The sequence below is a fragment of the Tursiops truncatus genome, chromosome 21 (genome assembly GCF_011762595.2).
Source record: "Tursiops truncatus isolate mTurTru1 chromosome 21, mTurTru1.mat.Y, whole genome shotgun sequence".
In the NCBI taxonomy this organism is placed as follows: Eukaryota; Metazoa; Chordata; class Mammalia; order Artiodactyla; family Delphinidae; genus Tursiops; species Tursiops truncatus.
The window spans coordinates 7,742,916-7,765,307 of NC_047054.1; the positions used below are offsets into that span (position 1 = coordinate 7,742,916).

The window sequence follows — 22,392 nt, forward strand, 5'->3', positions numbered from 1 at the left end:
TCTTAACCACTGGGCACCAGGGAAGTGCCTATATATATATATATATTTTTTAACATCTTTATTGGAGTATAATTGCTCCTATATTTTTTAATTCTTAAAAAGAGTTTAATATAAATCAGCAGAGCAGAATAGATAACTCAGCAATAGATGTGAACAAATATGCCCAGCTGATTTTTGACCAAAGGGTTAAAACAATTCAATTGAAGAATAGCCTTTTCAGAATACAGTGCTGGAGCAATTACATATTCATGGGCCAAAAAACAAAACAAAAAACAAACCTGGACCTGAACTTCACACTTTACACAAATACTGACCTAAAATGGATCACAGACTTAAATTAATACTGTAAGACTCTTAGGGAGAAAGGAAAAAAGAATCTTTAAGATCTAGGGCTAGGCAAAGAGTTCTTGGACTTGACACCGCATAAAGAATCCATAAAAGAAAAAAGAAACAGGTAAGTTGGACTTCCTCATAATTTAAAACTTTTGTTTTGCAAAAGACCCTGTCAAGAGGATGAAAAGGCAAGCTACAGACTGGGAGAAAATATTTGCGAACCGTATATCCAGCAATGCACCAGTCTGTAGAATATATAAATATCTCTCAAAACTCAATAGTTAAAAAAAAAATTAATCCAATTAGAAACTGGGCAAAATACATAGAGACATTTCAGTGAAGAGGATATAAAAATTGTAGATAAGCCCAGAGAATGATATTCAACAACATTAGCCATTTGGGCAATGCAAAGCACAACTTCAGTGAGATATCACCAGACACTTATCAGAATGGCTAAAATAAAAAATAGCAATAACATTTAAATGCTGACCAAGAGGCAGAGAAACCAAAGCACACATGCATTCCTGGTGGGAATGTAACATCATGCAGCCGCTCTGGGAGCTAGTTTGACAGATTCTTAAAAAGCTGAATATGCAGTTACCACATTATCCAGCCATTGCATTCATGGGCGTGTCTCCCAGAGAAATGAAAACTTATGTTCATACGCAAAAGAAACAAGAAAATTCGTGAATGTTTACAGCAGCTTTCTGAATAGACCTAACTGGAAACAACCCAGATGTCCTTCTACAGGTGAATGATTAAACAGGCTGTGGTCCAACCATCCCATGAAACGTTACTTGGCAACAGCTTGTATGAATCTCCAGAAATTATGTTGAGTGAAAAAGTCAGTATCAGGTTGTTACATGATGGATAAACCCACTTACATAGGTCTAGAAATGAAGGAATTGCAGAAATGGAGAGCAGATTAATGGTTCCTGGGGGTGAGGGGGAAGTGGGAGGGAATTGAGTGTGGCTTTAAAAGGGCAACATGGAGGACCCTTGTGGTGATGGAAATGTCTGCACCCTGAGGGCATCAATGTCAATATCCTAATTATGATATTGTGCTATAGTTGTACAAGATATTACCATTGGATACAGAGTAAATGGAATCTCTTTTTATTATTTTTAACAACTGCATGTGAGTCTACAATTAGCTCATATAAAAAGTTTAATTTAATAAAAAAAGCTTACTTTGCTTTGCTAGACAAACTTTTAACATGTTTTAACATGAGGACTTTTTTAAAGTGCTCATATTTTAGCATAACTCACGGTTAAGTCAATACTTGATTAAGATTATTTGCCAAACATTTAGATTTTTCCACTGTGTTTATTATCTTTTTAGTTTTAAACTAAACAGGGATTAAGTTTCCAACTTTACAGTTATGTTTCTGAAGCACTGTTGTATGTGCTTTTCACCTGAATGTTATACACAATTTAAAATTTCTGCTAAAATCACATGTTTCTTAAATAAAACCTAAGAAATGTCTTCTTTAATTTCACACTTTAATATTTGAGTAATATTGAAAACAAATGGACATATATGTACTTATTCTTTAAATCCCAATGGAAAATATATTTTTGAAATGCATTCAAAAATAATAAAATGGGGGGGGCAATCATGTCACGTTGATCTCCCTTTTCCAAGTAAGTAGCTTCTCTACTAAGAGAAAAATATTGATATGAAAAGATTAGTTTCTTATTCTCCTAATATTATAATGGAATGTTTGCTCCATTAATTGTATAATTTCATAAAATGGAATCCTGAAAGCTCAGACCCTATTGGAGTGAGGTTACATTATCTGCATTCACAGGACAATAGATTTATAATTTTATACCCATTTTCACACAAAAATGTTATATTCCGTCCTGGGCAGTTCTGCAAATAAACACATTTTTTGTCACTTCAACATGGTCACAGTTGTTTGTCGTTATCAGTTAAAATTCAAATAATGTGAGAGCAAATTACTTTTCAAATCATAAAAGTTTATGCTCTTGAACATATTTAGTTATACTTTCTCTGAAATCAACAACTTATGAATCTTGTGATTGAAGTTGGATTGATGTTTGGTTTTATTGTTCACAGAGTTAATTGGCCTGCATTTAGCTTCTTTGTTTTCTTTTACGAAAATTGCATCTGGTTTATCTCTCTTACCTATATCAGTTTTTCTCTGAAATAAGGGCAGGGAAGGAAATTTCTGTCCATTTGAGGGAAACCACCCACATACAGTGGTATTTACATTCTGAGGCATCTCCATAAAAAACCAAAATGGAAGAAGTGAGTCTTTGGTTGAAGAAAAAAGATCTTTAGTAAAGATTGATGGTCATCAAATACATGAGATTTGTCTTAAGAGAGTTTTATTGCTAAAGACATCAAAATCTTAGTCTCAAGACATGTTTGTGACTCTTCAGTCTGCAAAGCAAAACTGAGTCTTCCCATGTTCCATTGGCAGGAAGCAGCCTGGACCACCTGCTTGGACCCCAGGAGAGCTTCTTCTCTGTCATCTACTGCAGATGTGGCCAAGGATGAACATGGAAAAGTAAGGCGTCTCCCGAGGGCAGACCCTGGTCCCCTGAAGGTAAGCATCTGGTGTAACCAGAGAACATTCTCCACCCCAGCAGTGTCTCCCTGTGGTATTTTAGAACTGCCAGGGACTGGTGATGTTTGTGAGTCTTACATCTCTCCCCGTTCCAAAAGGGAGATGTTTATTGTGGTGATCTCGTTACTGTTCTGTTACTATGGGTTGTATGAGCGCAAGGGAGGTTTCTTTTCATTTTGGCTCGGCGTCTCTCTACCAAGAGCGGCACCCGTAGAATATCATATGAGAACAGAGCACTGGTTCAGATCCCAGACTGTGACCTTGACACACTGGCCTGATGGGAGTGATGATGACCCTTGGGGACATGATGAGTGTATCTTCCATAAAGGAACTGTTCACACACTGCTTTTTACTACTATTGCTCACAAAAAACCATTCCTCTTTCTTCTGGGTAGATGATAGAATTGCACCTCTCAACCTTCTGGGAAATTAAGTGAAATAATGTCATATTTTGGCCAGTGAAGTATGAACAAAAGTACCTGAGTGTTTTCTGGGCAGATACCTTAAAAGGCAGTGCACAATTAACCTTAATAAGCGGATGCACTGAATGAGATGGGTCCCCTGTCACCATGAGCCCTGATGACAGGGAAGAAGAGAAGGTTCCCGTCACCCTACATTAGCAGTGCAGGCTGAGTGAAGGTCAGGAAGACCTCACCTGTCATGATGAATAAACTCGGCTTACATATAAATTGCATGCAGAGAAGATGTGATGCAGTCGTTATCATCATAGATGGAAATACAGTTATAGCAAATCCGAGAGACAGAGGTTTCTATTTTGAGGAGTTGGTTCCTGTGATCGGAGGGACTCGGCCGTCCACATTCTGCAGCGCCAGCCAGCGGGCTGGGGGCAGAGGGAGAGGTGGATGTCAAAGCCCAAGTCTGGAGACAGAATTTCTTCTTCCTCTGGAGGAGCTCAGTCTGTTTCTTTGAAGGTCTTCTGCTCTTAAGGCTCACCCACAGTTTAAAGGGTAATGTGTACTCTCAAGGTCGACCGATTTAAATGTTAATCACGCCTAACAAAATACCTTCACAGCAGCATCTCCACCGGTGTCTGACCAAGTATCTGGGCACCACAGTCTAACCAAGTTGACACATACATCGATCGTCACAGGAGCAGAACAAATATGTAAACAAACAAAAAACACCTTGTTGTTTGTAAATGCATTTTCTCTCCTGGTCTAAAAAGATACGATCTTTTCCTTGCTGACCTTTTTGTTTAATGAAGGGTGATTTTCACTGGAATCTACTATAAATATGAGATTCCCTTGGTATATCATTGTGGAAAATAGTCAGAAACCATCTGAAATGTTACCAGGTAGGATTTGGGTTATGATTTTCTTAGTTTGAATCCAGGAAGTATTTGGGCTTTTCATTTTCTTAGTATGATATCCTGAATTTTTTTATTTTAAAAATAATTTTCAGAAAAGCTTATCCTACTGGTGAAAGTAAATAAATATCCTTATAACTATAATCAAGTTAATCATCACTAAATCGATATAACATTTGAAATCCAAGTGATAGATGCATGTGATGACATATATCTGTATACATGTATCTGTATACATGACATATATCTGTATACATATCTGTATACATATATCTGTATACATGTATATGTATACATATATACATATAATTCTATTCTGGATTGTGGCTATTTCTTAGCCTAGGTGTATCGATTTTGAGATAATAACGCAAGCTGTACACCTGTAATTTTTATTCTATACTTCAGTACTAAAAAGTCTAGTTTATAGGACTGATTATTGTGGAAACAACAGTCTCTCACCAAGTCACTTTTCACCCAGTTCCAACTTCGTTTATTGTCTCATTTCCTTGTTGTAGGTAGACTGTCTTGAACGCTTGTGAGCATCCTTACTAGATGTCTTTTCTCTTGTCTCTTTAACTCTCTCAGTCTGTAAGGGTTGAGTCGTCCCACTCACCTTGTCCCTTTCTGCCTTTGCTCTCTGTAACGTTACATTTTCTCATGAGACTGCACATCTCTGGTTGTTGTGCTACGCATCGTCAAGGTGGAAGGATGCTGTGGGTTTCCAGGCACAGACATAGGTTCACATCGTCTCTATGGACTGTGCAGGCATGTATATACCTTAAGTACTTATGTTGGGACGTCCACTGCAAGAATATAGTAACAAGTGATAGGCGTCCGCAAAAGAGGAGGTGGCATAAGACAGTAGGAGAGTGGGAATACTTCTTGAGATCTTGGAGTGAGGGAGCCTGGCTAGAGTGCAGAATCTGCTGTTTACTTGGGTTGGAAACTAGGCTGTGCTTAACCTCTCAGTGGCCCTGTTTCTAAACCAGGCTAAGATAATACAGGCCAACTCTCTTGGGCTGCTGTCACTAAGTTCCAGAGACTGGATGGCTTATAAACAACAGCAATCATTGCTCACAGTTCTGGGGACTGGGGCATCCAGGATCAAGGTGCTGGCACATCTGTATCTGATGAGAACCCACTTCCTTTTCATAAAGACTGTCTTCTCTCTGTGTCCTCACCTGGCAGAAGAGACACGGAAGTTCTGTGGCGTGCCTTTTGTAAGGGCACTAATCCCATTCACCATAGCCCTACCCCTCATGATCTATTCACCTCCCAAAGGCCTCACCTCCTAATAGCAGTGTGTTAAGGATTAGGTTTCAACGTATAAATTTTGGGGAAACACAAATATTCAGTCTGTGGCACTAACATTTTTGTCCTCTGTCAAGTTTTGTACTAACTTTTTTCATTAGTCCTTATTTATTTATTATTGTAAGAATATTAGGTAAGTTCTATTATTACATAGATTGGGGAACTTGTAATTAGAGAGATTAAAAAAATTTCTTCCGAGGACACGAAGAAGAGGGGTGAGAATTTCAGTTTCGATCTATGTGGCCCAAGAGTCTGTTGTTAACCACTAAGCTACACTGCCTCCGTTCATGAGGCTCTGTTATAATGGCATCAGTTCTTGTGTCTCCAGTACTCAAGAATCCAGTTCTGCTGAGGAACTAAAACTTGCCCTGACTTCAGTCCTTGAGCATTTCTCCCAAACTTTCTAATTACCCACCCCTATGACCATTCATAATCTTGGTACTTTTATATCAAAAACAAGGTCCCATTTTTCCTGAGTATTGTGAATACATGGGTATATCACAGGTAGATGCCACTTGGGACCTGGCCCCGTCTTCAAAATACTGATTCTTTAATTTACTCCATGAAAATTCCTCACCTGGTCTATGAGGGTTTTCTTAGTGTGATGTGGATATAAGGAATTTTGTATGAGAGTGAAATTGGTGTGACATATTAAATCCTGTACCTTTCATAGTCATCAGTTTTTGGATAAGTAAAATAAAACCTGACACATACAGAGATTTGAAAAGGAATGTTATGGATAACAGATTTTCTTAATGTCTCTGAAAATTTTGCAATGAAAGAATCCTGGAAGACCATTAGGTATATGTTTCTATAGATAGAGGAACTTTTCAATATGGAGTAATAAATGGTAATATACCAAGTTAGCCAATATGACATGGATGATTAAGTATTCAATTGGGTAAAAATGTACCCAAAACACATTTGGGGTTGTATTAAACGGTAATGGACAATTTTGAATTATCTTTCCCTGAGGATCAGTGGTAAAAGAGGTCCATTATATTGTGTGTGTGAGTGCAGAGGTGGAGAGATTGTTCAAAGAGCATGGTATGGACAGATAATCTGTGAAATTAGAAAAACATTAAAGGGCCTTTTAAATTAAGTAACAATCTTCAATAATATATTTTGAAAGAAATAGAAAGGAGCTAAAAGCTCAGGTATTAGCACAGCAGAAAATCGTAACAAAAGACCTAGAAGTCCCATTGAATGATTGATTAGTCATTCATCTCTTGTTCTTTGTATTGCATATATTTTATTTTCATGCTGTATTCTTTGTTCCACCTTACTGTTGTTGTACAAGGTATCAGGAACAGGTAAACAGTAGCCGATGGTGGTGGTCATATGTCTGATAGCTCCTCCTCTTCTCTTATGCAAATTCTTAATCAAGTACTTGTTTAGTGCACATGGCCAATAGTATCTAAATCACATCTGGTGTTCGTGATGGAAGGAATTCTGGTCAGTAGTAGTCACAGCATTTTAGAGTTGACACTCTAGAAAATGAATGGATTTGTGCTCAGAAAACTTAGTCACAATAGCCACATATCCTCCAAAAATATCACCTGCTGACCCCGTCTTCATTACCAGTTATCTTCTGGTGGAAGGAGACTTGATGGTGGGCCAGTTGGGGAAGGGTGGTCCTGCACATATTCTTAAAGCAGCAAAGTACCTTTGAGCAGAGCAGCCACCTCTAAGATTATGCAGGTTAATAACAGGAGCACTTCCAGAATATGTATTTCCATAAGATTAAATACTTTTTTGACAAAGAATACAAAGTTATGAGCAGAAAAGTGAATATTTACAATAAAACATATTAAAATGATAATATTAAGAGAGTAATAAGGGAGTATCACAGACAGCTTCAAGATGATAGATACAGCAACATAGATGGAGTGGAAAAGTTTCCTTAAGGACACAAACTATCAAGGCTCACACAAGACAGATAAGCTGAGCCACTCTACAACTATTAGAGAAAGGGAATTTATTGCTGAAAATCTTCCCCTGAAATACCTGTATATCCAGATGTCTTCACTGGTTAATTCTATAAAATATTTAATGAAGAAATAATATCAATGCTATATGAAAATCTTCCAGAAAACTGAAAAAGAAGGGAAAATTCACAGTTCATTCTATGATGCCAGAATTACTCTGATATAAAAACCAAAGATATTACAAGAAAAATACAGAACAATATGTCTCATAAAATAGATGCAAAAAGTTTTAACACACTTCCAACAAATCTAATACAACATTATATATGTATAATATTATATATATATTATAATATAGTTTATATTATAATACAATATATATATGGTGCTAGCATTAAGATAAACATATACATCATTGAACAAAATAGTGATTCCAGGTTAACACCTATGTGTGTACGGTCAATTGACTTTTAATAAAAGTGCAATAGCAATTCAGTGGAAAAGAAGATAGTTTTTTTAAGAATCAGAGGCAAAAACAAGCAAGCCAACAAACTTTACTCTGTATCTCGTCCCGTATACAAATATTAATTCAAAATATGGCGTAACTAATCTATGAAACCTCTAGAAGAAAAATATAGGAAAAACAACCTTTATGACTATAGGTTAGGCAAAGATCTTATAGGTACAATACCAAAAGAATTATCTATAAAAGAATAAATTGATAAATTGGAGTTTATCAAAATGAAAACATCTCTTCTTAATAAGACTCTGCTTGGAAATGAAAAGACAAGTCAAGGACTTGGAGAAAATATTTGCAAATCAGACAGCTGATAAAGGACTTTGTATCCAGAATATGCAAATAATGATCTAAACTCAGTAATAAGAAAATAGCCCTATATATAAATGGGAAAAAATTGGAACAGACACTTCACCAAAGAGGATATCCAGATAGCAATTTAGTACTTGAAAGATACTCAACTTATTAGTCATTTTAGGTAAATGCAAATGGAGCCACAATGAGAAATCACTAACCAACTGTTGGAATAACTAAAGAAGAAAGAAAAGAAAAAGACTGTCCAGACCAAGTCTTGGCAAGGATGTGTAGGAACTAGAACTCTCTCATAATGATGGTGGGAATATAAAATGATGACAATGATTTTTGGAAAACGGATCAGCAAATTCTTAAAAAGCTAAATGCACACGTACCAAATATTCATTCATTCCACTCCTTGGCGTTTGCCCAAGGGACATGAATGCATATGTCCATATAAAGACTTAGACGTGAATGTGCATATCACCTTTGTTTGTGTTACCCAAATGCTGGAAATAATCTACATGTTCATCAGAGGGTGAATGTTTAAACAAACTATGGCCAATTCACACAGTGGGGTATTTACCAAAAAATAAAGGAAAAAAGGAATAAGCCATTGCTACAACAACGTGGATAAGAGAAGCCACACAAAAATGAGCAGATAGGTCATTGAATTTACGTAAAATTCTAGAAAATGCAGACTAATCAGTAGTGATAGAAAGCAGAGCAGTGGTTGCTTCGTGAAGGGGCCGTGGGTAGGCAGGGGTGGGGGTCAGGTTCAACAAGGGTGGGAGAGTTTTTGAGATGATGGACCTATCCGTGTTCTGATTACGGTGTTGGTTTCATGGGTGTATATACGTATCAAAACATACCAAATTCTATACTTCAGACATGTGCCATTTATTTGACGGCTATCACACCTCAATAAAGCAGTTAAAGAAGAAATCTGAAAAAATAATAAATTTAAAGAATTAACATGTCCATAAATACCACACACACACAAATATATATATAAAATTTCTGATATACAGTAATAACCTTTTTTATGTATTTTACAATTTCTTTGAAGTGTTTGTATAGTACTGATTTTGCTGTATTTTCTATAGAGAAAATAGAGATTAAATTTAGTCTCTACTATCGCTGGTCAAAATTTATTGGGGATGCTTGGATTCCTAAAACGTGCAACTTGACACTTAGTACGCTTTACTTCAATTACACTGTTCTCAAACGTTTCAGTGCTGATAAATTTATGTCATTCAATCTCCAACAAAAAAGGGAGTATCACATTGAATCATTTATCTACTTCCATAACACTGCATGACCAAACTAGTGGCTTAGGTAAGAATTATTCATTCTCATGGATCTATGGGTTGCCTGGTGCTTGGCTGGCCCAGGTGCCTCAGCTAGGTGGCTGGGACAGCCTTGCTTCTCACTGAAGTTCTGTGGGTCAGCCAGGTGGCTCTACTCTTTTTCTTCTAGAACTGGGAGCTAAACAGGGCATATTTTGCTCATGGCAGTTGCAGAGGTAAGGCAGGCAAGCAGAACGATGTTTTGTCTCTGAAAGCCCAGGCCAGAATGGACACATTGATATTTCCACCTCATTCCTTTGGGCAAAGTATGTCACTTGGAAGAGTGAAGAGATGGCTGAGCAGGTGCGATTTCCCTGTAACGAGAGCATAGCGAAATGTGGATGGATGGAGACATGAAGGAATAGGGCTAGTTGTTCAATCCACCACCTGCATTTATATTGATTTATATACTGGATTACTAAGTATACTCCTTCTAGGAGGTATCTTCAGGTCTTCTGTCTATGTTTTTTACACATCTGATGATTAGAAGACTTTTGCAAGTCTAGCTGTTGGAGGCACACATTTCAAACTTTGTTTTTTCTCTACTACCCGTGTATTTACAATGCCAGACTATGTCCAAACAGTGACTCATCTCCTTTCCCTGAAAATTTGTCACAGCGCTGGTAGTTTGGCACCATGGGCTAAAGAAGTGTAACTGGAAACCATTTATATACGGGAAGAGTTGTTCACAGAAGTAGCTGCAAACCATGTAATCGGATTAAATGTGTCCTCCGCTCAACTTCCCCTTTATTGGATACTGAAAGTACCTGCATCCACTGCCATTTACCCAATAAAAGCAAAAGTGAGGCAAAGGACAAATTGCAGAGGAAGTAGAAAGGCTTTTTAATCAACTGTGATTTTACAAATTTACAAAAATGTATGATAGTGTGAAAGATGTAGTACATTCATCCAGGTCTTCAGAAATGCCTAAGCAAGCGAGGCTCTCTTAAACTCAAAACTCAAGCCTGGTTAGTTTCACAAAAACAGTCTTTGTGTTAATTCCTGTCTCGCCTGTTTAAGCTATTTGCATATTGAGCTCACTCATTAGTTCAATGAAAAGTCCGTGCAAACTGTTCCCCAATCGTTCTTCAGCTAGATATACTGAATCTAGCTGAATCTAGTCTAGGTATACTAGACTATACTATCAGTGTAGTCTCAGTATATCAAACTTAGCAGAGTCAATATGATTCCAACATTTACTAATAACTACTATATGCAAAAGCTGGGTAAATATGCAGTGGTGCATAAGTTGGGGGTTTTGTCCACGAAGAGTTCACAGTCTTGGACAGTAAAGAAGAATGGCCCACCACAATTAGAAGACTCATCAAATTGTGTGCATTAAAGAGGTCCAGGTCTTTGTATGTAAAATAAAAGAAGACAAATTTAAAAGCATGTTGTTAGGGCATAACAAAGTGTTGGTAAAAAGTAGAAAAAATAGGAAAGGGGATTTTTACTGACTGTCTAATATATGCTTTGTAGTGTCCTAGGTACTCAACATACCTTATTTTATTTATATCTTCACAGCAGTCTTATGAGCTCAAAACTTACCTTCTATCAACCTTAGAATTATCTCACCCCTTGGGAAAGATCTTACCTTATTTTATGTGATTGCAATAAGTTAGAAACCTTAGGATGGTAAGAGTCAATTACAAATAGAAGGGTGTAACTTACAAGATTCCTTATTGAATGAAATGTCCAGTATTGCTGGCCCTGTCATCAGTCTGAGGGTGGGGTTTGTCACCATAGGATAATTTGCTTTAGAGCTGGCGTGGCATGACCCCTGTGCTCGGAGAAAGACAGAAGAGGTCATTTCCCACTTACTTCATGTTTTGTCACTTTTGCAGTCATTTCTTAACTTGGTACACTAGAAGACATGCTTTTATCTAATGTTTATAGAAATACTAAAGCAAAAGTCATAGCTAAGAAAAGTATTTGAGCAGAAGATGTGGAGATGACACTTGCTTTCCTTCCTTGTCGTGTCTGTCTGTGAGGACGGGCACAGAGGTCTAAGTGTGACTCACTTAAGGACACTATGTAGTCATAGCGTGCTGGCCTCATCTGCTTTCAGCGACAAGTGGGAATCGTAACATGCTGAGGCCAGAGATCTTCAGGTATCTTGTTCGGAGTTTCCTGAGAGGCTCACTGATTTTTACATAAAGACCCAAGAATCCTGGAGATGATATAACTCATCCAAAGGCACACACAATGCGTGTGACAGACCCAGAATCCAACTTAGGCCAAACTCTCCCAAATCATTAAAAACAAGAAAAATACTGCCACTTGGGAAAATTCAGGAGGTGATTATTAGAAGATGTATTTAAGTGGGGCCTTGAAGAAAAAAATATATGATTTTAAGAGGTGGAGGTGATAGGAAGGGATGCTTTCTGAACTGGGAAGGAAGGAAATGTAGGGCCTATTTCAAGAGAGAAAAGGAGTCCAGGGTTCAAGAATAAGATTGTTTTGGGAGGATGGGATTATGCAGGAAAGAAAATAAAGGTACGTCAAAGCACAATCATGGATGGTCTCACGCACCAGCATAAAGTGTATAGATTTTATACTCCATGCGCTGAGGAGACACTGCAGACATTCTTATCAGAAATTTGACTTGAATTTACCTGGGTGAAAGGAGAGAGTCTCTGATAAAATGTGACAAGGTTATAGAGAGATTTGAAAATGTCAGAGGCAGATGCAGCAGTTAGCTGACCTTCACAAAAATTAGGCAAGAGGAAGGGGGGCAAGTGGCGGGGGGAGATGATGGTGGTGGGATGAACTGGGAGACTGGGATTGACATATATACACTCATATGTATAAAATAGATAACTACTAAGAACCTGCTGTATAAAAAATAAATAAAATAAAATTCAAAAACAAAACAAAATAAATAGTGTCAGAGCTGACGAGGGTTCTTCAGGATGAGCCAGGCCAGGCCAGGCTGACCCAAACCCTTTAAAGATCAGAAACTCAGAGTACCCATTAAAACTGCACCAAAAATACTTCATTGTTTATAAATAAAATAATTTTAAAAATTAAGCAAGAGGCAGGGAACTAGGGCAGACTGATACAGTTGAGACAGATGTAAAAGGTAAAAAAAAATCACAAACAAAATTCAACAGAAAGAAAAACTACAAACTGATCTCACCAGAGACAGACAGACAACTTTTCCAGAATGGAACAACCCATTACGTTAAACCATACTTTGTAAATTACTTGACAAGCTCTGTAATCATTCTCCCAGTTTATTCATTGAAGGCTTTGGGTTGAGAATCTGTCACCCGGAAAGGGTGGGCTCAGGTGACCAAAATGTTCACCAACACAACAGCCCTGAGGAATTCAGGACTTTTGTCAAATAGCAAAGTCCCCTTTGAGCCCAGTTCCAGAGACGAACCAGAAGGCCAGCCCGAGTCCTCCATAGCAGCTGGCCGGTCCCTTGCCTGCTCTGGTGTCCAAACTTTACAGGCTGAAACTTGGTGGCTTTTGTCTGAAATGGGATGAGTATGGCTTCCTAGACAGTGGGCTTCGCTCTGCCATTTTAGTTGGATGTTAGGCGCTGTTCTTGTCCAAACGGAAAAGTCGCACCAGTCACTCCTGGAAAAAATGTTCCTGTGAGTCATTATGTTTATGAGCAGAAACCGTGTCTGGAGAACTAATACTACTTTCTGAACCATGCACTTTAACCCTTTGCGTGACATCTTACCATTTACAGAAACTGGGGGAAAATATTTGGAGACCTGAAGGTTAGCCTGCCCCTAAGTTGACACTAATTACGGAACATGCTTCCCTTGATAAACTAGGAAAGTGAGGAAGAGGAGAAAATTACAAACACAGCCACACAACCACACATTGAGTGTAGTATCCACTTTCCCTTACTCAAGAGAGCTGTTTTGCAACATAAGGTCTCACCTTTACATTTTCCCCTTGTATCTTCATTTTTTAATATTTTTAGTAGATTGTAAAGATACTTCATTGGTCTTAATTCAGGGCTCTTTTTCAAAGGCCTCTGTTTGCCCTTAGTACTAGGACGCTAACAGAAAGTGGTAAAGACTTTCAGTTTTCGTGGAGATAAGGTAGGTGTGACACCTATGCGTGATGTTCCTTTAATTCTCCTACCTCTGCTCCTGGGCTTTTGTTACACGTCAGAGGGAACTGATGGATAAAAGGCGAATGAGCATCAGAGAGAAGATGGTACCCAGAGTTAGATGGGCTGACATTTTCCCAATGGGATAACAGAAGTGCTGAGCTCATAATATCTTTGAGAGGATTGAATGTGTTCGTGCTCATAAAGGGCTTAGGTCAGTTTGGGGTTCATGGTAAGTGTCCGGTAGGTACGTGGCCTTAACTACCAACTACTAACACCAGCACCACCACCTGGCCTCCATCTCAGCACCATCTTCATCCAGTCATGGGAGTGATTCCCACGACGGCTTTCCACAGCAGCCAACGGAGACAGAACCCGAGGGCCAGTGGTCCCATCCTGACGTTTACCGTCTCCATTGCTACAAACTGTATTGTCACTCCTGTGATGCACTTTTACACATGCAGAAAGCACAGCCCATTTTTTAGAAATATTCTGAGGTCGATCCATCCATTTTCACACAGGGAGAGATTCCCTTACAGCATAACAGATTCTCCAGGGAACAAGGCAAGCAGGTGCACTGGTGATCCCAGCAATGGGCCACCATAGGGTTCAGGAGATGCACGTATTGTGAAGATGTTTCCAGAAGAACCCTTGTAAGTTCTTTCCCAGGAATGCCTGCCAAGCACAGGGCTTGTGCCTGTCCCCTTACCGGGAGTCTGTGATTAGGCTTTAGGCCAGCTGTGATGAGTGTCTGAAACTCATCACAGAAAGTGCCATGTCACTTAAATCCCCCAGCTGACCTGCATACAAGAAAGGTGTGAAAATTGCTCCAACTTCCATCATTTTGAAAATTGAGACAACAGAGAATTTGATTTACTCTCCCCCTTTTACACTGCCAGGCTTTTTCTTAAACTGCAGGTGGATACTAAAAGCCAAAGGGGCAACACCTGAAACGCTCAAGCTGTTGTTCACACTCGATGCTCTCGCACCTACAGACAAGCCAGCAGGGCTTTGTTGGTGGTGACACAGCGACCCCGACTCAGAGCTCTGTTTTCCTCTCTTGCCCTCCTCCACACTGCTGCAAGACACATTTGCCTCTTATTCTGCAGGAACAAAATTAAAATTGTGGTAGGCTCCCATAAAAAAACAAAAACCTGAAATCTGGGGCTGCAGGGAAATGAAATTTGCATTTATTCATAGGTTATGATGAAATAAAAGTGTTTTCACAAGGCATTCATTTGAAATCCATGTATGATATATTAAAAAGATAATTTTTCAGATTCTATTATTAAAAATTCCCCACTGTTTTGAAGCCATCTTTATCATAGGCAAGCTTCCTTTGTATTTATGACTGAATGGGAACTCCTTATTTTGTATATAATCAGTTACGTTTTCTTCTTTCCGCGCTAATTTGTCACTGTTTTTAATACTATTCCTATGAATGATATCTTCTATTCAGGATGTTTTTCTAATTCATTGTTGGAGATCATCTTGTAGCTGACGAATTTGCTGAACTCTAACTTGTTTAGCATGTTTATCTGATGATTGTATTGTGTTTTCTTTAACAATGAGCGTGCTGTATACACATGATGCCGATTGTTGATTCCCTTCTCTTCTAGCCTGGGATTCCCAGGAAGCAGCAGCTAATGCAGTGGCTTATGTGCTAATAACATATTAGAGAGGACAGTTCCAGAAATAGGACTGAGGGCCAGGGAAGAGGGAAGCAGAGGACGGAGAACTCAGTCAAGCAGCTGCCCCCAATGCAACCCAAGGGTAATCCTTGGCTTTGTTTACCAAGAAGTCATTTGAATTGCATTTCAGGGCAGTGCATCCAGAGGAAGAAGGGAGAAAACTGAGCCCACTGGCTCACGCCTCTGCTTGGCTAAAGATTGACACCAATGTGCATTAACTTCCTTGAGCTTATAAATTTCACTTCCTTGGGCACCAAACAAGCTTCATGCACCATCATAACCAGTAAAGGAAGAGAGAGGACTGCAGTTTGGGCAAGCAACAAAGCCCTCCCCAGTTATGTTTGAGTGGAAATTGGTTAAATCACAGGTGAGTCCATCTCTAGCAATGGCTAGAACTGGCCGTAGGTAAGGAAGGCCAAGAAAATTTGATGTGACTCGTGGGATGTGTCTGACAGACCCCCTCCTGGGCACCACTTGTTCCTTTCATATTGTTGCAATATGGGATCTCCAGAGGGGTGAGAACAGGTGCTGTCCCTCATTTTCTGAGAAGAGATTGAAAAGTCCAGTTGGTCCCAGGGCCTCCTCCAAGATGGCAGCCAGATGTAGATGCTACAAAGATGTCAGGCAAAATGGAGAGTGCAGCAAGCTGCAGGCTGTGACTGACGCTCGTCCTCTAACCCTTCGGCATCCATGGCGGTTTTCTCTCACCACCGGCCAGTACTTTGGCGGACCTTCGTTGCTTAAATGGTGGAGTAATCCAGCCTTCATCCGCAAGAGAATTGAGTTGTTCGTTATCTTGTTTGTTTTTTTTTTTGTCCAGGTGATAGTTTTGCACATATATTCCTATTATACACTGGAAAAACAGAAGAATAACCCCAGGGTAGATCTTCAGATCCATTGGGCCTACTATGAGACAGACCTTAGCCACATAACCTCCAGATGCCCCCACTCCATCCAGAGGATCACGGTGGTAATGACTGTCTCCTGGTATCAGTGTCAGCTCAGGCCCCATTTCTGCTAACCCTCAGAATATCTGGGTATCCTTATCTCCATCTCCAGGGCACAGCTACCCAGAAAATCGTCATAGATCTCTTTGAGAAAAATTGAAGAAGTACTTGGGCATATACTTGTGGTGACACTGCAGAGAGCTTTTGGTCTGTGGACTGATTTTGACCTGGAAACTTGGTGAAGAACCATGATTTTCCATTTGTCAGCTGGTAATAGCCTTCAGTCCACCAGGCTGTGTAGGACATATCAGCACAGAAAAGTTCTATCTATCAGTCAATCGATGGATAGATAGATTGACTGAAGGATAGATCTATCCATCAGTTTATCGTCCATCTCACCCTAACTGGCTGTCCATCTCTCTTAACCATGAAAACACTATGGTCAAATATCCATTGCCGGCCCATTAGCCTTGCTCGCCGTTGCAGTAATTATGTCGCCTTGCCTCAGGATGTGTGGCATGTCGCCATGCCATTTGGAATCCTATCACCCTCAATGCTATTAGGGAACTCAGTCTATGGCAGCTCATCTTACAGCCACCTTGGCCTACCAAAAATAGCCTCCATTTCCTCAGATAGTATATGACTTCTCTCGAAAGTATATTCCTTATTTCCTTCGTAAAGGGCGTGTCCTTGGACCATCTCGAGGAACATAGTTGGCTGTAGTTTCTCAGTTCTTACATAGTAAGTCTGTTCTAACATTCTCAGTTCCCTGAGACGACTGATATGTCCCTCAATACTGTGCCAAGAAATTTCTGGCATATTTACCTTATTGACTGGACAAGGCTTTGAGTGTCAGAGCTGGTTCAAGGAGCAGCTCAGTGAACTGTTAGGATCGTACTGTGGTGTGTTTGCCAGAACGCCGAACCCTTGACCATGTGCCCCGTGACCTGCGTACCCCATTCAATAAATGCGCCCTATTTATACACCTCTAACCTTCAGTTCAATACCCTTAACATCCAGCCTCGTGATCCATATGTGCTCTCCTATTCCCATGGGTGTCGATGAGCCAGTTGCTTCCATTTCTTTGGCCATATAGCTGTTTCCTCTCAGAGCGGAAACTATAATTCCCCTGTCTCTCTGCTGTGTGTCCTGCCCCGCGGTTTCTTGCTGATGCCAAAGCTGGGACGTGATGGGACCCTACCTGGCAGGACAGTTGTGAAACTCAGAACTGTGGGTTATTTCATGTCCCATGGGCCACCCCTTGACTACTGAGATGTAGGAGCCACAAGGTAAATTCTCCTTTTTCTCCTCTAGACAGTCTCTCCAGAGACGCAGTTTATTCCACTTCTTGGAGGATGTTGCAATTAGCAGTAGCTAATTCATTGCTTCTCCATATTTCTCCTCGACATTATCCCTGTCAATTACTCCTTCTCTTTGAGATTACATTCCCTAGTGAAGGAGCAGCACGGGAGCCTTTGCCTGAGATTCTTTCCGAGAAACTAAAGCTAAGACAGAAGTTAATGTTTGGCCCTAGAACACAGTCACGTGGGGATTTTGCAGCTGTGTTATTTAACAGTCTCAACATTACACACAAACCAAATCCTGGTGCAAATGTGACAGTGATAACTGCTGGATTAAGCAGCGTTGCAATTATGAAGGCTTTTATCTGTGGTTAGTTGTGGTGAGAAACAGGTAGGAAGTGAAACATCAGTGTACAGCGGCACCTGAATAGCATGGAGAGCAAAGAAAAGAATGAGGGCTGTAGAGTGAGTTGGTTTAGCTCAACTACGTTTGGAATCTTGGACAAAAGAAAATAATAGGTTTAGGGCAGTGAACTTCCATCACAAGGTGCACCATGAAATCCATCCGAGGGACTTTTCATGACTGACTCAAAGAGCTTTTCTTGTGTGTAGGAGCAGAGCAGACTATGCTAAACTTCATGGGCAGAATTGCCTTGTAACTGTCGTGGTGAGGCTTCAAGGGAGACTCATGCATAACGCCCACGTGCACCAAAATGAGAATCAAAGCCCTGAGATGAAGACGGGGCCCCGAATGCTAAGGTAGGGGCATCTGGGTGGATGAACCCGGGTGTCTTGAATCTTGAGATACTCTTGAAACGTCTGATTGGCAGAAGCCTTCTACTGACTTTTGGCAAAGAAAAGTAGCCTCATTTTACCCAGAGACGATGCAGTGAGTTCCAGACGTAGGGGTGTGCCCCAGAGATGCAGACTTTCCTCAGGATTTGCTACCCGGCTTCTCACCGCTTCCTGGCCAAAACCAGAGGCAGGTCACAACTCATTCAGAGAGGGGACTAGCGGTCTGTGCTCGGGGAGAAGATAGCTGTATGGCCAAAGAAACTGAGGAAACTGATTAAAGGAGACCCACGGGCAAGGGGGAGGTTTCCTCAGAGAGAATTCGGTTGGAGTTCACACAAAATTCGTCACTGGGACAGTGACTGGAACACGAGCCAGAAAAGGCTGGGGAGATAGGAAGGGTGTATACTGGGTGCCGGATACACCTACTGTTTTAAACTTCACTTGTCTCTTCCTCTTGTTTTTTTCCTTCTTGCTTTTCTATTCTAGACTTATTATATTGGATGATAATGGTAACAGTATGTGCTTTGTTCTGAGTAATAAAGGAAGCACAAACAAATTGTTTCTATTGTTCGTGAGGTTTGCCGTAAGATTTTTCTCATGAATTCTTTTTCTTTTTTTTTTTTAATTGAGGTACAGTTGAATTACAATGTTGTATTAGTTTCAGGTATACAGCAAAGTGATTCAGTTATGCATATATATTTTTTTCAGATTCTTTTCCCTTATAGGTTATTACAAAATATTGAGTAGATTCCCTGTGCTGTACAGTAGGTCCTTGTCGATTATCTATTTTATATACAGTAGGGTGTATAAATTAATCCCCAACTCCTAACTTATCCTTCCCTTTCCCCTTTGGTAACCATAAGTTGTTTTCTACATCTGTGGGTCTATTGCTATTTTGTATATAAGTTCATTCGTATCTTTTTTTTTTTTTTTTAGATTCCACATATAAGCAATATCTCTCTGTCTGGCTTACTTCACCTTAGTATGAGACTCTCTAGGTCCATCCATGTCTCTGCAAATGGCATTATTTCATTCCTTTTTATGGCTGAGTAATATTCCACTGTATATATATACCGCATCTTCTGTATCCATTCATCTGTCGATAGACATTGAGGTTGCTTCCGTGTCTTGGCTACTGTAAACAGTGCTGCAGTGAACCCTAGGGTGCGTGTGTCTTTTTGAATGATGGTTTTCTCTGGGTATACGTCTAGGGGTGGGATTGCAGTAACATTTCTGTACGTGCTTTTTTTTCCATGTGAGGCCGTTTCTATTTTTTTCAAGTTATATATATCTTGTATATTAATTTCAGTTTTAAAATTTACCAACAATTGTATGCATCTATTCAGATAATTATGTGATTTTTATAGAGTTGATCGAAGTGATGGATTCAGTTGTTGGATTTTTCAGAAGTTTTATTAAAGTCTTGCATTTCTGGAATAGACTCATGTTGATTGTGAAGGTTTGTTATTTTTTAATGCACTGCTGGATTTGGTTAGATAATATTATACTTTGGATTATTCAGAGCTATGCTATGAATCTTTGCTCTTTATCTGGCTTTGTAGTCAAGGTTGTATTAAACTTACAAAATCAATTGGGTGACTTTCGTTTCAGTCTATTGTGGGGAAATAAACCTTTTATGAGTCAGAGGGTTTTCCCTTAACGGAGGTGTTTTTTGAGCATTCTCATGGAAAGCCACATAGGAGTGGAACTTTCGATGGAGTAGGGTTGTGCTTTGATCCTGCCTTCACATTTTTATCTGCAGTTGGTCCTTTGGAGGTTTTTACTTTCATTCACCAATTTTGACCTTTTTTTTCTTCTTTCAAAACCTATTTTGCTTAGTTATGACCACCTGGCCCCCAGGGTGTATGGTGGGGCTCAGCAAACATCCTCACCTGTTAGCTGTGTCCTCGCCACCCATTCTCCAATGACCCCTTGACCTCTGTTGGCCGCTCCTCTTTCCAAGGAACCCTTTCAGCGTCAATAAGAAAACAATAAACTGAATGTGTATTAAATTAAAAAAAATAATGATTTTGTTATTGAAGAAGATTCCTGACAAGCATGTAACTTGCAGAAAAGATTTGTCCACATTTACCATCTGCTCTGGTGCGCCTACTGACTGACACCATTTGTTCACCTAAAATCCAGAAGATGCAAGTCAGAAGCAGCAGATGTACTTCAACAGTGTGCAGTCATTTTTAAAAGTCTGTTGCCCAAAGAGATGGTTTAACGTGTTGAGCAGAAGAACAGATATGGAAGGACCTCTCTGTGCATCATCAGTTTTCATTTAGATCAAATGACTCTTCTTGTCAATTAATTCATCTCATTTCCATTTCAAAGTGTGTGTGTGGGCAGCGGTGCATACGTGAAAGGTCAAGAAAGAGACGTTAACGGATTGGCATCATTAGCAGTGGCAGAACTTCACAGACATTTGCAAAGGTGCCACTTGAATAGCAGTGTTTATCCAAAAAAAATTAGATTAATTGCAATAGCAGTTTATTTTTTAACACACATTTGTGGAAGAAAAGCAAAGCTCTTGAAAATTTATTCAGTAAAAAGTGAAAGAACAGAGATTATTGTGAAGGCTACCATGAATTCTGCAGTTCAAGAAGAACAGTAGTTGTTTTTGAAACATGAAAAATATACAAAGACTTTTGGGGGTGGGGAAACGTAGTACAGTCGTCTTACTAAATTAAGAAGGTTATATAACATGAATATCTTTGAGATGAATTGTGGTTAAAATAGTTCATAATGTCATCCAAAAAGCATCTAAAAGCAACTGCAAGAAACCATAGTTTTCAAACTTCATAAATAATGCTCATGTATTTTTTTCAGAATAACTAAATTAAAAAAGTATGTTTTATGATTCTGTTTTGAATAGAAAATCAGCTTATTTATGTGCATTTTTCCTCTTTGCTATTCATGATCAATTATATTTTAGAAATAACTGAGACTTTAAAACCTATGTTATAAATCAGTTCTGTATCCTGGAACAATATTAAATATTTCTATAATAAGTTCTTCTAAATTTTGGTTGCAGTTCATTAAAAATCAGTTGAAAATATGTAAACAGGAGAAACATCGAACTTCAGCTTCTGAAAGTTTTAGGAAATTCCATTTATTTAAAACAAAGCTAGCAAACAGCATGGAGGCCCAAACTACCTAGAATATTTAATTTTCAGGACCTATAATTACCCTATGGGATATCTTGGTTTGTTTGAAAATGGTTCTAATTTTAGTTATATCCATTTATATCCTGGACTGTAATAAAATGAAAATGCAAAGGTCTGTGATTCTGTAGTATCTAAATTTCGTGCAACATTTGAAAGAATTATAAACAGAGAAAACCTATTAGACATGCTTTATCTTGTAAAAAATATTTGTTCAGTGGGAGGTGTCATGACTACATATAAAAGACGAAAAAGTGATAAACTAATGTTTGTTTTTTTAAAAAATTAATTAATTTATTTATTTAAGGCTGTGTCGGGTCTTCGTTTCTGTGCGAGGGCTTTCTCTAGTTGTGGCAAGCGGAGGCCACTCTTCATTGCGGTGTGCAATCCTCTCACTATCGCGGCCTCTCTTGTTGCGGAGCACAGGCGCCAGGCGCACAGGCTCAGTAATTATGGCTCACGGGCCCAGTTGCTCCGCGGCATGTGGGATCTTCCCAGACCAGGGCTCGAACCCGTGTCCACTGCATTAGCAGGCAGATTCTCAACCACTGCTCCACCAGGGAAGCCCTGAACTAATGTTTCTTAAATATTTACAAATTACTCTATTAACCGTATGAGAACTAAGAAAATACTCCACCTAGAATAATTTGCGAAACTTAATGTGTACCTACTGCATTGTAAAGACAGTTTCTCATTTAAAAATACAAAGGTATCAATTGAAGGTGTCAATAATTTCAAGTTTGTTAACTATAAAATGCAA

General features: G+C 39.2%; 1 long non-coding RNA gene across 1 annotated transcript in view; it reads left to right on the top strand.

Moving 5' to 3' along the window:
- The first annotated feature begins 2,782 nt into the window (after window positions 1-2,782).
- LOC141277474 (uncharacterized) overlaps window positions 2,783-22,392 on the top strand; it is a 116,528-nt gene continuing 96,918 nt past the window's right edge. Inside the window, exon 1 of the long non-coding RNA XR_012328913.1 lies at window positions 2,783-2,909. This is a non-coding gene — a long non-coding RNA (uncharacterized lncRNA). The remainder of the gene's footprint in view (window positions 2,910-22,392) is intronic.